Source organism: Haliaeetus albicilla, chromosome 19 (assembly GCF_947461875.1).
Source record: "Haliaeetus albicilla chromosome 19, bHalAlb1.1, whole genome shotgun sequence".
Taxonomy (NCBI): domain Eukaryota; kingdom Metazoa; phylum Chordata; class Aves; order Accipitriformes; family Accipitridae; genus Haliaeetus; species Haliaeetus albicilla.
In genome coordinates this window covers 5,479,751-5,495,165 of record NC_091501.1, presented here as the reverse complement: position 1 = coordinate 5,495,165, position 15,415 = coordinate 5,479,751, and the positions used below count along the sequence as shown (strand labels likewise).

The 15,415-nt window shown below is 44.1% G+C and overlaps 1 long non-coding RNA gene across 1 annotated transcript; it reads right to left on the bottom strand.

Moving 5' to 3' along the window:
- Positions 1-3,785: 3,785 nt before the first annotated feature.
- Positions 3,786-11,589, bottom strand: LOC138690064 (uncharacterized). The gene is made up of 3 exons (XR_011328856.1): positions 11,296-11,589; positions 8,038-8,103; positions 3,786-6,221 (listed from the first exon to the last, which is right to left on the bottom strand). It is a non-coding gene; the product is annotated as an uncharacterized lncRNA (long non-coding RNA).
- Between the last annotated feature and the right edge of the window lie 3,826 nt (positions 11,590-15,415).

Here is a 15,415-nt window from a genome sequence, read left to right as displayed (position 1 = left end):
CTACACATGCACACAGTCACACATACCAGAGTGCAGCTTGCAGTCCACAAGCTGGCTTTAGCTTTGCCAGCATGGTGTGTTATATTGTTTGATTGCTGAGCTGCAGCACAGAAATCAGCCCAACCTGGCATGACTGCAAATTAAAGAAAAGGTAGCCTGAAAGAAACAAAGAGGCAACTTTATTCAGCATGTTCTATATCAAGACTTACAGGGCTCTAACTAGAGTAATTTTATAGCTCCTAATGTAAGTATTAAATTCCTATTTAGCTCTTCTGCTTCTGCTTGAGTTTTCTATTTATTCTAAGGAGCACTGAAAATATTTTGGTGGTGATTCATAACAACGTGACACCAGTTAAGTTATAAGACTGGAATTCACTCATTTTCAGAAGACCAACAGAATGGCTGTACATTACTGTGTTGTCAAAATAAGTCTTATAGGAGACTGTGGTAAAGCACGCAGCCCATGCTGGCTGCCTACACAGGGGAGAATTTCATCCTATTCTTTTGCAGATCTTTGCCAGCATGGCAATCTTCAGGACAAACTGTACCCAAAAGCAATATGTGCATGGAAGACACGACTCTCATTAGTTCCAGTGGGCATGGTATCCATCCCTAAGTCTGCAAACAGAATCTGTCAATTTGTAATGGCTCCTACCACATCTTGTTTTCAGGCCTGGTGAAAGCAATGAGTGGTTTCTGAAAGCAAAGACCAGACAGCCAATGGCAGCTTGGGTGGAAAAGGAAGATATGAACACAGCACCTTAGCCACAGAATTACTTGCTGACTGGTGGGTGCAAACAAATGATTTTAATAGCTACAATGCTGGACCACATGGGGTAGTTCAAATGCTAAATGTCAGACTAAAAATGTTTTGTGGGCTGGATTCTTTAATAATAATAAAGTATTCCTCCTCTGAAATCCACATGCTTTCTTTAGCCATTTTCCTTTTGGGGAAAACCACCCTTTTTCAGATGTTTCTCAGCTGATGGATTGCTATGTCGCCTGTCTTAGAAAATGGATGCATCCCGCCTGTGCATGCCAGTGCCAGAGGAGTGAGTTTTAAAATAGCTGTCTCTATTAAAAATACCTCCTGATTATATGGCAATGCAAAGATACTTAAGGGGTTCAAAGTAACTATTCACCTCAGGCATCTTTGTCCAGGTCCATGTAATACCATAAACTTTTTTCCCTGGAACCTCTTTTTTAATCGCTCAGGACAAGCACTTTTTTGGGAACCCAGTATGGCCACAGAATGTCTGCTCTCAAATGCTTGTTACCAGCTGAGACAAAACCTAGGCTTCGGGGCACCTGTATTTTATAATATTACTAAAAATACTATGCGAGCCTTTGGGTTTCAGCCTTTCCCAGCTCATAACATCCCGATTCTCTCTGCTCTCCCACAGAGAACAAAGTCTACCCCTGTTTAACTAACAAGAAGCTCCAAAAAGCATCACTGCAAGCTCAGCCAGCAGCAAAGCCAGCAGCTCTGCTCTGAAAATAGAAGCGGCAAAAGAGAGACGGGTGATGACTCACGGCTTAGCTCTGCTCTTGTTTATAGTGGCACAAAACAAGAGTAACTCCCTTGAAATTGGTGAAGTTAACACCCTTTCAAGTAGCCACGCTTCTTGAGCAATTTTAGATCAACCTACGCTGGTTCGGCATGATTCAGCATTGATATTGGATTGAATCAACTGGTTTACAACTCAGTGCAGCTCCAATGCATCGTGATCAATTAAGAGTAATGAGTGCAGCTGAGCTGAAGTGTACTGGCGTGAACAGTGCCATTGTCTGGGTGACACAGACTCTGCATCATGCAGTCTAGGACTCCCCCAGAGAGAAGCTCCCCTACAGTCACTGGACAGATATGAGTTTAAATTGGGTCGAAAAGAGTGGGAAGATAGCTTGACTGAGGGACGAGTGAGAGTGATTCGTTGTGTTTCTTACATTTCCATGGCATTATACAACACAATTTTTGCAGTCTGGCTAGATCCCTAGCTGGGGGAACTTGCTGAGCACAAGGGTGGGTTGAAGATTTTGCTTTCTTTTTTGTTTTCCTTTGAAAAGCAGGAGGTTTCTCATTAAGAGTTTATGGGAAATTCAGTTATAATAAAGATGTTTCCATTTTAGTGAAAATATTCACTAGGGGAAAAATGTTTCTCAGCCATCTGTACTGTGTGCTTTCAGTTCCTGGAGAAGAGAAAAGAAAGGTGCCTGATGTCCTGTGGGAAGTCCCAGAAGAAGACCGTATTGCATATGCAAAACAACCCCCAAAAGTTTTGGCAACAGCCCTAGGGCAATCAGAAGTACATTAAAAGCTCTAAATAATGCCCAAATTACTGAACTGTCTACTGCCATTAAGCCCATGTAAAGGCTGACGGAGGTATTCTGCTGATTCAGTAGTATACAGCTCTCTGGCCAGACCCCCCACTTAGATTTCTGGGCCACCTCATAGCAAGCAAGAGAAGTTATCAGACATTGTTGATTGTCCACCGAGGAGTGGAAATGAAAACAGCTAAACATCTGCTATTCTTCACAGCAACATTACAGCTCAGCCATGCAATTCACCTAGCTAACTTCTATGCAAACAAAAGGGTGTGCCAGCTTTTCCAATATTATAAATCAAGGTTACAACCTGAGATGCTGTTAGAGATGCTATAAATAAAGATAAGTATATGTGGGGTGGGGGGCAAGCTAATAAAAAAAAAAAATCCCACATCTGTGGGGATTTGTGCTGTTGCTCAAACAAAGGGATGGGATTCAACAGGCACAGCTGTTCCTTGCCTGTTGTTGCCTCCGCCCATACATTTTAAACAATATCCATATTTAATTGAGCATTCTCAACAATATTTTCCCAAGTGCTTTTGAAAGGTCTGTTCGTTTCATTTTTCCTTGGCATCTTTATCTTCCAGCTGTTAATTTCCTTATTACTGAGGACTCCCTCACTCACAGGAGGTCTAGATCTCGACTGCTCTTGCATTCGGTAGGTTTGAAAGCTGATGTGGCAGGATACTATCCATTGAGATACGATGGTACTTTTTTAGAGTAATTATAGTCAGATTGTGCCTTTAAAGATGTATGTGGGAAAAGTCAATGCCCAGGTTTCTTTCCCTTTGGAGCAGCAGCGAGCAGCATGCAAGCATCATGCTGTGCCTGCCTCCACACATCCTTTTGGGCCCATCTGTGTAGTAATTTGCTGCCAGCAGAAAATGGCAACTTATGGCGTTCCCTGCATTGAGCTACTGCACTGTGGAGCTGAAGCCTTGAGAAAAAGAACACGTGGGGCATCTAGACAACTGTGTGTAGTGTGAGGTGAGGACACCAGAGCTGGGGCAGAGCAGCTGCTTGTAACCCCCAGGGAGGACCCTCGCCATGGCTTGCCTCGCCACTGCGCTGGGTGAAGGGGCGACCCTCACCCAGAGTCTGGGCTATATCACACGGACCTGCTCTGACGTCTTGGTGGAGTCGCAGCAGGGGAACGGAGGCCCACAGGGAATCAAGACCTCATGTATCTTCATAACTTCTGGACTCTAAGCCCCACTGCTAACCCCCTTTAAAGTCAGATATATAGGGCATATGAAAGGCAAAGTTGGCCAACGACATCGTCAAAATGAAACTGCTTTCACAATTTAGAGTTGCTTTTATTTTTGCTAGAGCACTGTCCAGCCAACTCTGGCCTGCAATCCCAACTCGAGGCATCAGGGCACATTTGGAGGTCCTGGGGTGGGCACTTCTCCGCAGCCAGCTCTCATCTTTGTGCTCATGGGAGGGAGGAAGATGATGTCGGACTGCTGAGATATCCCACAGAAGGGAAAAGCTGCTACCTGAGGAGCACGGCACAGAGACACCCTAATGTCTCTGCAAGCAGCCAGCCTGGGTCACCCAACTTCAGCTCCCAGCAGGTCACCCACATGTGGGGCTATCTGAGCCCAGATAAGGAGGGCTGGCAGCCGTTCCTGCCCCAAGGGCCCTGGCCTAGGAGTGGGGAGGTTGCAGAACACCAGCAAACAGGGTGCATCAAGCGTAAGGTTAGTGTAGATAAGAGCAAGTGATAGTCTAGCTCTCCTCAGAGGTGCAATGTCTTTGTTAAAAACAATGAAATTTTGCTCGACAGACTGTACAGTTTCAGGACCTACGCTGGGATGACTGAATAAATTCAAACTTAACATTCAAACAGTTGAAAGGAATCACATACCAGATACAGACAAAGTAAGCGAGAAGGTAACAGACTCTTTTTATGTCTTTAGTCTTCTTTATGGCTCTTTCCATCAATTTCAAAGCAGTTATCACCTCCTTGAAATTCAGCAGTGCTGGAGGGTATGACTGGGCTGGGGCTGAGTAATAGGATAGAATTTTAAGGGGAATGAAGACATGAAGCAGTGGGAAGAAGCTATTCAATCTGTTCTGCTTCATGTCTTTCTGCAGGCAATGGATGTGGATAACACTGATCAGAGGTAGGAGAAACATATTTTAAATATGTAAAATGTATATTAAAATAAATGCGCTTATGTGCCATAAGGTATGTAATCAGGAAGAATTGTTTGCTGAAAGTATGGTTAGCACAGCTTAGATGTAACTGTTATGGTCAGCGTTACACTGCACTTGCCATACCATTACAATCTATTTAGTTGCCCAAGGGAAACTTGGGAAGGAATTTAACACTGTCTAGCTGAACACAGGGGAAGGACTTGCTCTCATGAGCTGGACATTTTTTATTACTCAAGACTAAACTGCAGTGTCACTGACAGTTCTTTAATTTTGAAATGCCACATACTAGGAAAATGCAAGTGTAGGGAAAAGCTACCTGGTAGATATTGTGTATGTCTGCAAAGGAAGGCTCTTTCTCTTTTTAATGAGCTAAAAAAACCCAAACCCGTTCATAATCCCTAAATGCAATTGCACATTTAATCTAATTATGCACTAGACTCTGCAAAATCCTGAGAGTTTCCTGTTACGCTGTTTGGCTTTATCCCTCATCTAGGCTGAAGCCTCTGAGCTCACTTCAAGGCTCTGTGACACCATGGATCTGATTCAGCAGAACACTTAAGTACACTACTCAGCCCAAGCACTCTGAGGACTTGCATCCTTGTTTGGCAATACTTTTAAGCACTTACAGAATTTTAAGCATATACTTAAGTCCCTTAAACTTCATTGAAGCATAAGATTTACTGAAGTGTTTTGTTTAATGAAATTATAAGTGATCAGAATATCATAAATGTAAACTGATTTTTCTCTGGTCTGCATTGCGAGCTTCTTTTCTAAGCAGCCCAGCTTGTCAGATCCATTTGTTTATACTCATTTTAAATGCAGAGCTGTGTGCGGGAACTCCGCAATTAAATTCTCCAACCTGTTTGATTTTCCCTGCAGATGTGGGGGTTCCCAGGTCTTTTGGGAAGTGCTGTGCTGCAAAGGATTTAGCACAACGCTGAAGCCAGAGCAGGGCTACAAGTCAGGTTCACTGCATGTGACAGAAGCAGATGAGTAAGCTAAGCTCTGTTTCAGCCCGCTTAGGCAAGATTTGTGCATCTAGTTATTTATCTTTGGCTCTAATCTTGCAAGCCACATATAAGCAAATAATCTTCATCCACTCAAATATATCCTTGAAGTTGGTGCAAGCAGCCGATGCACAGAAAGTTTGCAGGGACTGATCCTTATATAAGCAAAGAGAAAACAGTGCAAACCCAATCCAAAAGAGATCATGTCCATCTACCACTGAAGTCAGTGACAATTTACCATCAGCTTCAGCAGAAGCAGATTCAGTGCCGAAGGAGGGGCTGGACCTTTTCTTGTCTGTGCCATCCATATAAGCAAGCAGAAAGATTGCTTTTCCCAGGCTATTGTGGCATAAAATAAATTAGGTCAGGCAAGACCATCTACAAATCCTCTTCTTTGCAGTCTCTTTTATAAGGCTGTGTAATTATATAGGAATTACTTCTCAGCCTTATTTTTCTCATATAAGACAAACACAAGAGGCAAGATGCATTACAATAAAGTTGACTTTGAATGAAGAGTTATTAAGAGTTTCAGCGCTCTTGTTAGTGTGCAATGTCCTTACAGGCTGGCTCCGTGGGGAAAAGGTTACACGGAGACAGCAGAGGACGGTGGGGCCATGGTGGCTTGCTCTGAATCTCAGCGTATATCATGTTCTTGCAGTGCTGGCTGGTGGCTATACAGACTGACTCAGGGCTTTGTTCTCAGTGCCAACCCTATCCCGGTTCTTTCTTCTGGAAAAAAAGAAGTCATAAAATTTCAATTGGCCTGAGCAAAACAGATAATAAAAGAAATGGAATCAGAGAAAGGCTGTTATTGCCAAGTTTTGAAGGAATTAATACAATGGCACCTGAAAAATACAAGGAAGAACTTTGGCTCCATCAGAAAACAAGTTTTGTACTGAAGAACTGTTGTGTTATGTCTGTGAGAAGAGCCCAGGCTGCACAGCCTGTGTGTGAAAGTATCTCCCACTAGTCCTTCCCTTTAGCAGAGGAGTCTATCCTAATTTTTCCCCAACAAAAAGACACAGCTTGATTCTTAAAGCTGCAGGACGACATGGCAGCTGCTGGGAAATCTGGTGGCTGCAATGAAGCGGAAGGGATTTTGGCACTTGATCGTGCCCCACAGGAGAGCAATTCCACCCCACAGCTTGGCTAGAGAGAGTTTTAAAGAGGGGTTCTTTCTCAGGACATACTTAAGAGAAAAGCCATCCTAGAGGAGGTAAAGGCAAGTGGTAAAACTGTACAGGGTTCAATAAACTATGTTGAGAGAGACATTGATCTTAGCACTAAAATGAAAAGAAGATTAGCTTTGGTGATGCTAATGCACTGGGGAATTAATTAGTATAAAGGGACTGCAGAAAGCCCTAAAACCTCTCACTATACAGAATTCTTGTCAGAAAGTTCTTTCAGAAAAAAACAAAATAACCAGGAAACCAGCAGCTTTTAAACAGAGAGGTACACAGACAGAGGTCAGCTAGAGGAAGAGAAATAGTACTTTTTCTCTTAGCTTCGAAGGGTTTTACCCTTGAACAGACCTGGTCAGCAATACCAAACAACATCTGTAAGAGGAAGGGTAGTGAAGCACAGGACAGGCATCAAGGACACCCCAACTGTATACCCATCATCTTAGCTAGAATATCTTAAACCTGACCTAATCTCAGACATCTTGAGTAATTTATCTGTAACAGCCATATGATGTGGTTTGTTGCCCTATGCTTCTTCCATAGTCAAAGGAGAGAGGATGATTCAGCTCATCTGTTCTTCATGTGCAGCCGTGGGTGATGGCTGAGGGAATCCTGTCAGGGAAGGGACTTAGGCCCTGCAAGTTGCGTCAGGGCTGTTTCCTTGTCTTACATTCTTCACAAAGAATGATAATACCTCTTGGTCCTACTCTTTCTTCGGTTTTTCTGCTTGATTGTGGAGTCTCTGAAACAGGTAAACATCTCCGGCTATTACACTAATATATAGTGTAAGTTAGCCAAGTTACTATGTTCACTAGCAAATGTCCCTGCAATATTGTGGCCACAGTTCCGGGAGTCTTAACTAAGTCATATTTGTTCAAAGGCATCTTGACAATATGGAACTGAAATATGTTTAGCTTCACTCCCTTGTTCATATTCCTTGTTAGGTATTTGTACAGGGGTTTTATATTTTTATTTACACTGGAGTCTGAGTTCACTTGTGTCAATATCCTCTGTATATTTGTTACATAGTGGTAAAAAGAGGGCCTAAAACTTTAAATGATGAAAGGAAACAAATACAGCATTTTCTGCATGCAGAAGGTATGGAAAACACCAGCTACTATTTTCAGGAAAATGGTGGGAGGAGGTGGGGAGAATTTCTAGAAAACCACATTTTGCATAAATTTGGTTTATATTTCCATTTTTTTTCCCCTCAGAAAATGTTACTTCTCTAGCAGTCAGCTTTTTTTTAAAAAAAAAAAACCCAAACAAATTCAAAAGCTTTCCTTACGCTCAAAGCAGACCATCCGCACCTGGCATTGAAACTCACAGAATCTAAATTTTCCCACTTCCACCCATAGCCTCACTTGCCACGGGTGGTTTTAGTTCCTCCTGGTAACCTGAGCAGCAGCTCCAGCCCGGCACGTTTTGCCCTATAAAGCCAGAGCAAAAATGCAGCCTAAAATCAACCGCTTGAGCATGAGAGCAGCCTGGGCTGTGATTTCTGTATTTCTGGGCAGTAAATTCAGATCTGTTAGCGGGTTTTTTTCCTCTCTGAGACTAGAGAATCAGCATTTTTTAACGCTCATGCTTTGGCCGGTGGTGGGGCAGGAGGTGGAAGTTCTCGGGCAGCTTTTTCACAGAGGAGACAGACTGTCCTTTCCCTGCACCCTTCAGGGACAGCGGGAGAGCCGCAGGGGCTGAAGCCCAGCTTCCCCTCCATCACGTCCGTCCCAGGTCTGCCGCTGACCCCTTGGGGCCTTGAGTCACTTAAAGGACCTAATTTTTAGAAATCCCGGACACCTGCAAGTCTCCGGTGGGAGCGGATCAGAGGTGTGAGGTCTGTGGCAGCGGTCTACGCCAACCCTACGCGGCCAAGGCCTCGTCGTGGGGTGCGCGGGGTGCTGCGTCAAGCCCTCAGTACTCTTTCAGCTATCGCTAAAGGGAGGGCTTTTGTGAGGCGGGGGTCCCAAGGCAAACCCCGAAAATGCCCCGCGGAGCAGCGCCTCAGCCCTGCGTGGCAGCGGGACACACCGCCGACGGCTCAGGCCAACCCGAGGCAGCACCGGCGGGGAAGGCCCTCAACGCTGCCAAACTCCCCGGCCTCGCCTCGGCCTTCCCCCGGCCCGCTGCCGGGAAAGGCCCGTGGGGGCTGAGCCCCAGGCGCTTCCACCGCCGGCAGCCGTGGGCTCCCCGGGGGCTAACCGAGACCCTGCCCGTGGCTGCGGGTGCCCCTCGGCACGCCGGCCGTGGCATTTCATACGGCGCGAGGTGCGGCTCCGAGCAGCCGGCGGCCATCGGCGCTGCCGCAGAGTACCTCATTTAACCTTGGTGAGGGAAACACCAGCGCTTTCCCCTCTCGGCATTTGTTTTCAGTTGCTAATCCAGGAAACACACGTCCTTTCTGTTTACTTAGAAAAGAATGAATAATAACCACGTTTCTCCTCGGCTCCTTCCCCCTCCCGCTCCTCTTCTCACTCCCCCCCCACCTCGCTATTAAAATGGAAACCCCTGTGTTACAGACATCGCCGGGCTGCTAGAGCACTTAAGCAGCGCCCTGTGAGCTGCAGCCATTTACTATGTGCGATTGTTTCTGCGAGACCTAATAATTCTACCATTGTTATTATAACACTGTGCACTAATACAAATGAGCTTGTAAATAGGGGTCCAACTAAAATAAAACCATTATAATCACAGCCCAGGCTGTAAATCACAGACTAGTGTGTTCTGCTGTGGTTTGACCGAGAGCCAGGCAATAGTCAAATAATCAAACTGCAGATGTTGGGATAGCAAATCTGCTTAAATTTAAACAGTGGCAAAGGTCCAAACAACAAGGGGGGCAGAAAAGAGTCCTTTGCACAATGTAGGAATTCCCCCCCCCCCTTTCTTGTTAACTGGGTCTATAAAGTAACCAGACATGTTACCCGATAATAGCACTGTTCCTCAGCAGCTTGCACACACCAGCGCCAGCTCACAGGCGCAGGAGCCGTGCAAAACGTCTGCAGTGACTGATAATTAGCACTAGCTGCCAGGCTTGCAGAGCCATCCCCCCCGCCATCCCCACAGCCACTGCCGATGGCGAGATCAAGCCCTCCAAGCCTTCCTGGGAGAGGTGAGGGGTACCCAGTAATGTCCTGTACCATGAACTTCATCAGTTACCCCAAAAGTCAAGGATACAGGGTCACAACTTGACCCTCTCTAATTTCTTGAGATTCTTGTTGCGACTAACCTCACTCCCTCCTCTGTCTCAGTCTTGGACGATCCTATTTCCCCACGTTACAGCCCAGGATGCAACTGCAACTTGGATTCTTGCTCAGGGGAGTTTGTGGCAGGCACTTACCGCCCCATGCCGGGCCAAGGGCTCATGTCCCTCCCCTGAAACATCTTTGGTGGGGGCACACAGAGAGACCTGCCTACAAGTGGCATGCTAAGGGTCGTTTCACTGAGTAAAGCAGCGTGCGAGGGGCAGTGGGGAGACCATGCTGCAAACATGGGGCAGCTGAGAAGAGGAGCCACGTGAGGCTGTCACACTCTGCCAGCTGTTTCCACAGCTGTGGAAGATGCAGTGTGGTTGCTTCTCCTCCTAGGCAGAAACCAGGATCTGTGTCGGTAGTGTTCAGACACAGGCAGTGTGTTTTCGTTTGGAGAATACATGAGCCTTGGCTGTTGCCCCATGACATTTGAAATGGTGTTATAAGCTTCTTTAGGAAAAGTATATGGTCGTTTGTTTCTCTGACAGCCCAAGGCAAACAAGTTGGATGGGTCCTGTTGCTCACCACGTTGTCACATGTGGCCACAGGAGGACTGTTAAATGTGAGAACCTCCTTGATGTAACTTAAACTTACCATGAAGGAATTTTTTATGCTTTTTTTTTAAATGTAATATTTAAGTGGCTGCTGGGCAACAAGTCATAAGAACAATCAATCACACAAACAGATGCCATGTAAATACTTCTTTTAAGCAAGTAGCTCAAGAAATCATTGAGGGGATAAAGCAATGATCTCTCCAGGGGAAAATCAGTAAAATGAGCTCTCCAGCCTTGGATGAAGGCTGGACAGGATACAAACCAGTCATCCTCCTGAAGCTGCTGCTTCTCTGTGGCACTGACACAGCAGCTGTGAATATTAATGTTATTTCCCTAAAACCTTGTGACTAAATTCCACTAGCAGGACAATTTGCCCTTCCTGCTCAGGAAATATTTGCTGTTAAAATGACTCGAAGGCAACATGAACCAAGCATGTTCCAGCTCCAGACTGCAGGGACCCCAGAAGGGGATTTTGGTTATGAAAAGCTCATTCACTGATTTGAAATCTTTTCCTTAGAATTTGAGTAACCAACTTGGAAGAACATCCTCTTTCCTCCTTTTTTTCCGTTCTTGGTTCTTTTTAAAGGACAGTGTATCTACTGGAGGCAGAGAACTATTTTGGCTGAGTCTCCCTTCTGGAGGGAATACAAAGTTAGAAGCAGAAAAATGTGCCACTCTGAGTACATATTGCAAAATGAACACCTTGGCGTGCACTCCTTGCATATCCATTCTGCTGGACCCAGATTTCCACAGGTTTTCCTGCTCTTTTTGTCAAGGGCACCATTTTTTAAAAGTTCTATTCTTTTAGTCTCAGACTTACAGTAAGCCCGTTGCTCAGAGGAAGCCTGCAGAGAAAGCCTGGTTTCCTTTGATGCATTCCTAAGTGTCTTGGTGAGAGGAATCGTTCTGGTGCGTGAATCAACTCTGCTTCCTCTGCTTGTCAGAAAAACAGTGCAACCTTGTGTTGCTGATATATGCCACGCTGCACGGGATGTGGTTGAGCTTTTCTGCTGCTGCCGCTCCACAGAGATCTGTTTCACAATGCGTGCAGTAACCAGATTAAAATCAATGCTGGAGGTTGTTGTGAACATTAAGCATTAAATAAACTCCAACACTGTACCATAATTCCTCATGAATGATTAGATCATCCTGCTGGGAGTGCTACCATTATACATAAGGCAAATGTCACTGGGTGCCTCATAAATTTAGCATAGAAGTACTAAACTTATTAGGTCTGATTCACTGCTGCCTAGCTTCAGTTTATCCTAGTATGAGGCAGAGGAGTTACATCGGCATAAATGTGCAGTGAAACACTGGTTCCCTTCTCATTTTAAGGGATCAGCTGTTTCCACTGACTTTTATAAGACTGACGCTAAGTAGATTCACAGTTGCTCTACTCCAGCTATGTTCAGTGTCTGTTGTGGTAGATCATGCAGGGGAGCCAGTCCCAGGAAAAAATATAGGCTGGTATTTCTGGCATAGAAGTTGCACTCCCTAATAGTGAAGGTAGGTCTAGACTGCAAAAAAATAATGTTCTTTGGAGCTGGGTTGACAAAATCAAATTAGCTGATTTAGGTTAAATAACCCACACACGCAAGGCAGGTTGGCTTTCGACACAGGATAGCTGCTCAAGTGCAAGTCTACCATGGAGCTCAGGTTGAATAGGAGCAACATACGTGATCCAAAATGCAGATTGTCTCTAATTCCTGGCCCTTCAACCAGAGCACTCCTGTCACCCTCACTGAAACTTTCCTGGGGAAAGGGAAGGTCCGTGTGACACCATTTTGGGGTGTTGCGCAGCTCCAGTTCCAAATACGGTGACTTTCCCTTGATGTTTCAGATTTTCCATGAAAAGAGTAATTTCCCTCAAAAAGAGCTTCCCTCCACCTACTGTTTGTCACGGTGGAAATAAACATCTCCTTCCTCAAAAACATTGTTGGGAAAACCTTTAAAATAATTTCCTATTGACAACAGCACTGATACTAGAGCAGAATGTGGCATCTGAAGCTCCCTGGTCCTTGACTTTCTCACTGAAGGATTATTCCCCACAATCCCCCTCAGTGCATGTTGTCCAAGGTATTTTTAATGAGGTGTCGACTAATTCCCTCGGGAAACTTTTCTGCAGTCTGACAGGTCTCATTGTTAGCATTCTACCCAGCCTAAATTTTGTTTTACCAGACTTCATCTCAAACTATTTCCCTCTTTCCTTGGTGTATTTTGCATCTTTCAAATATTTGTAGGCAGTTATCATATCCCCTTTTTAGCTGTCTGTCAGCCAAGTTAAACATAATTAGCTTTTTTAATCTTCCTCCATAAATCCAGCTTGCTTTCTTGAAATCCAGTCCCCTTCTCCTACTTACGTGTCTTTTTGGTATGATGAAGCTACATATTTTGTGGTTGTTTTTCACACGCCATCACTGATACCAGTAGGAAGAAGCATCAGAAAAATCAGACAGTAGGTCGGGGATGGTTTCCATTCTAGGTTAATTTTTTGCTTTTTGTTATACAAAGTTAGCTTCACTGTCAAATAATTTAGGGTTTTCTTTGAATATGTATGTCAATTAATATTTGCAGAATTCAAACCCTGTGCAGTATTTTCAAAACTAATTGCTGTAAGAGATTAATTAGGATTTTTGTGCACATTTTATGGGTAGACTGGCAACAGTAGAACACTACTGGAAGATTAATTTACCTGTCATGAAAATTTGTTAACTGATGGGGAAAAATGATGTTTTTTTCAAAAATAATTCAGAAAATATTATCCAGGACTGGTTTTTTGTTTGGCACAAGTGAAGCAAGTGCTCCAGTGTCCCAGCACTCACTCTCTGAGCATTAGCTACAGGATGCCAAAACTCCATTTTTCAGATCTATGTAAATGAGAGGGAAGCATTTCCCAGCATATGCATCCCGCAGGAGTAGATGGAAGCTTAACCAGAGAATGTTTTGCACACCTACTGATTCTGGCCACAGGCAATATCTATTTACTCATTCAGTCATTCTTTAGTATATAGCCAGATCTTTGGGGAGAAAAGGGCAGGGAATTAAGTGCACACCGTGGACATGCATTGAGTATTCACATTCTCCAACCATTTTTAAATTTCTCCTTGAGATCAAAAGACTTCAGGGACTTAATAACACTTTCCATTTCAGACATGTTCCAGAGGGACACTATCGAAATGCTAAAGAAATTCGTCCATATGGAGATTTTAAAGATGAACTGCCTTCAGGACTTGGGCTGCTCAGTTCTCAAGGTGACTCTGAAAATCTCAGTTTCATGTATTAGTAATAAATGACTGAAACAATTTCCTAAGGAATGCAATAGATTCTTCATCCACTGGAATGCTTGTACCAAGGTTGGTTATTTTCTAAATGATAAGCTGTAATTTAAACAGATGCAAGTCATGTCTGGTAAATCTCTGTAACTTCTGTTTAGCAAAAGGGGCAGATTAGAAGCTAATCCTTTGTTTGCCCTTAAGCATATACTAACAGCTCCTTCCTTCGTTGTATGCATACAGATTCATAGATTTTTCACTTTGTGTCCCTCAAATACCATAGCTCTGACAAAAAGTGTAAAGAGGAATCCGACTAGTCAAAATGCCTTCAGGGAAAGTAGCAAATGAAGGAAGAAAATCCCCGCTGCAAGAAAATCCCCTGAAGCAGGGGTAGAAGCATGCTCAAGTATAGGCCTCCTTCAATATTAATATCCTTCCTGAGGGCAGAAGTCTTTGTTCTTCAGGCCTCTTATTTACAAATTCCCAGGTCTCCTCTAAATACAGCTGCAGAATGAGTGATCAGTGTGGCTGCTTGAAGTTTTTGAAATTTTGGAATTTAGACAAAATGTTTTAATTACAATTTGAAAGGAAGCTGAAAAAAATGTCTCATTTTTTCCAGTGGCTTATATTGTTTTCACAACTTTTCCTATGAGAATGTGTCTGTACCCAAAATCACTTAGACAGTAATCGTGCTATGCATGTCTCCAGTTTCTTTGGTTTAGCTCACAATAATTTCATAAGGAATACAAGTGTGGAAAAGCTGAGAGAAAAGTCCAAGTTCAAGCAAATGAAAATTAAAAGAGAGGGAGATGCTTTTGTTATTACAATAGCTCAAAATGTCCTGAACAGCAGATTTCATTCACTGACAGAAGCAAAATCCTAGCTGATTTTCATTTCTTTGCCTGACGACGGTACTTCTTCTGCAAGATCTGCCCAATACCACTCCCCATAGTCATCATGAAAGTGGAACAAAAGCCTGAACGCCACCATGAGACATCTGGCATGAGTAATCATGACATCAGTCAGAGTTGTGCTCAGCTAAGGACTGTGGTATAAACGTGTATAAAAATTTCATAGCTGTGTACATGTTATTGTACCCCCACAAGGAGTTCACAACCTGCAATGTGCTCCACAGACAGCAATGATCCAAAAATATGGGAGGGTGCACAGAAGATGCAGCCTACAGTTTTATTTCTTAGTTCATCTTTTTTTAATAAAAATAATATCATAACATTACTCATTTTTACGAATAGGAAGAAAGCTGAATGAGCAGCCAGGAGCAGATGCTTGACTGAAAGAAATGCATCTGGATGCAGGCAAGCTGGCCTCCCCATCTGCTTTAGGCGGCGGAGCAGAGGCTGCTAGCTCGGCAGGTTATTGCAGGTCTGAGGTGTCCCAGTGTGACTCTCCGTTCTTGCTCTGCAGCTCAGCGAACAAGATAGCCTTCGTTCAGCCTAATGGGGATTCCCAGCACAGAAACCAACTGCTTCATCCCCCCCAGCCCCTCCTTCCTTCCTGTACTTGGCTATCTATTTTTAAAGTAAATTGCCTGCCCCAGCCAAAGGTGTAAATTAGCCCTGTCTTAGGGGAGCCAGTGCGAATGAACCATGGGGTGTGATGTCCGGCTAAGAATCGGTCTCTGCTGCTGCCTGTGCAAACCCACAAATC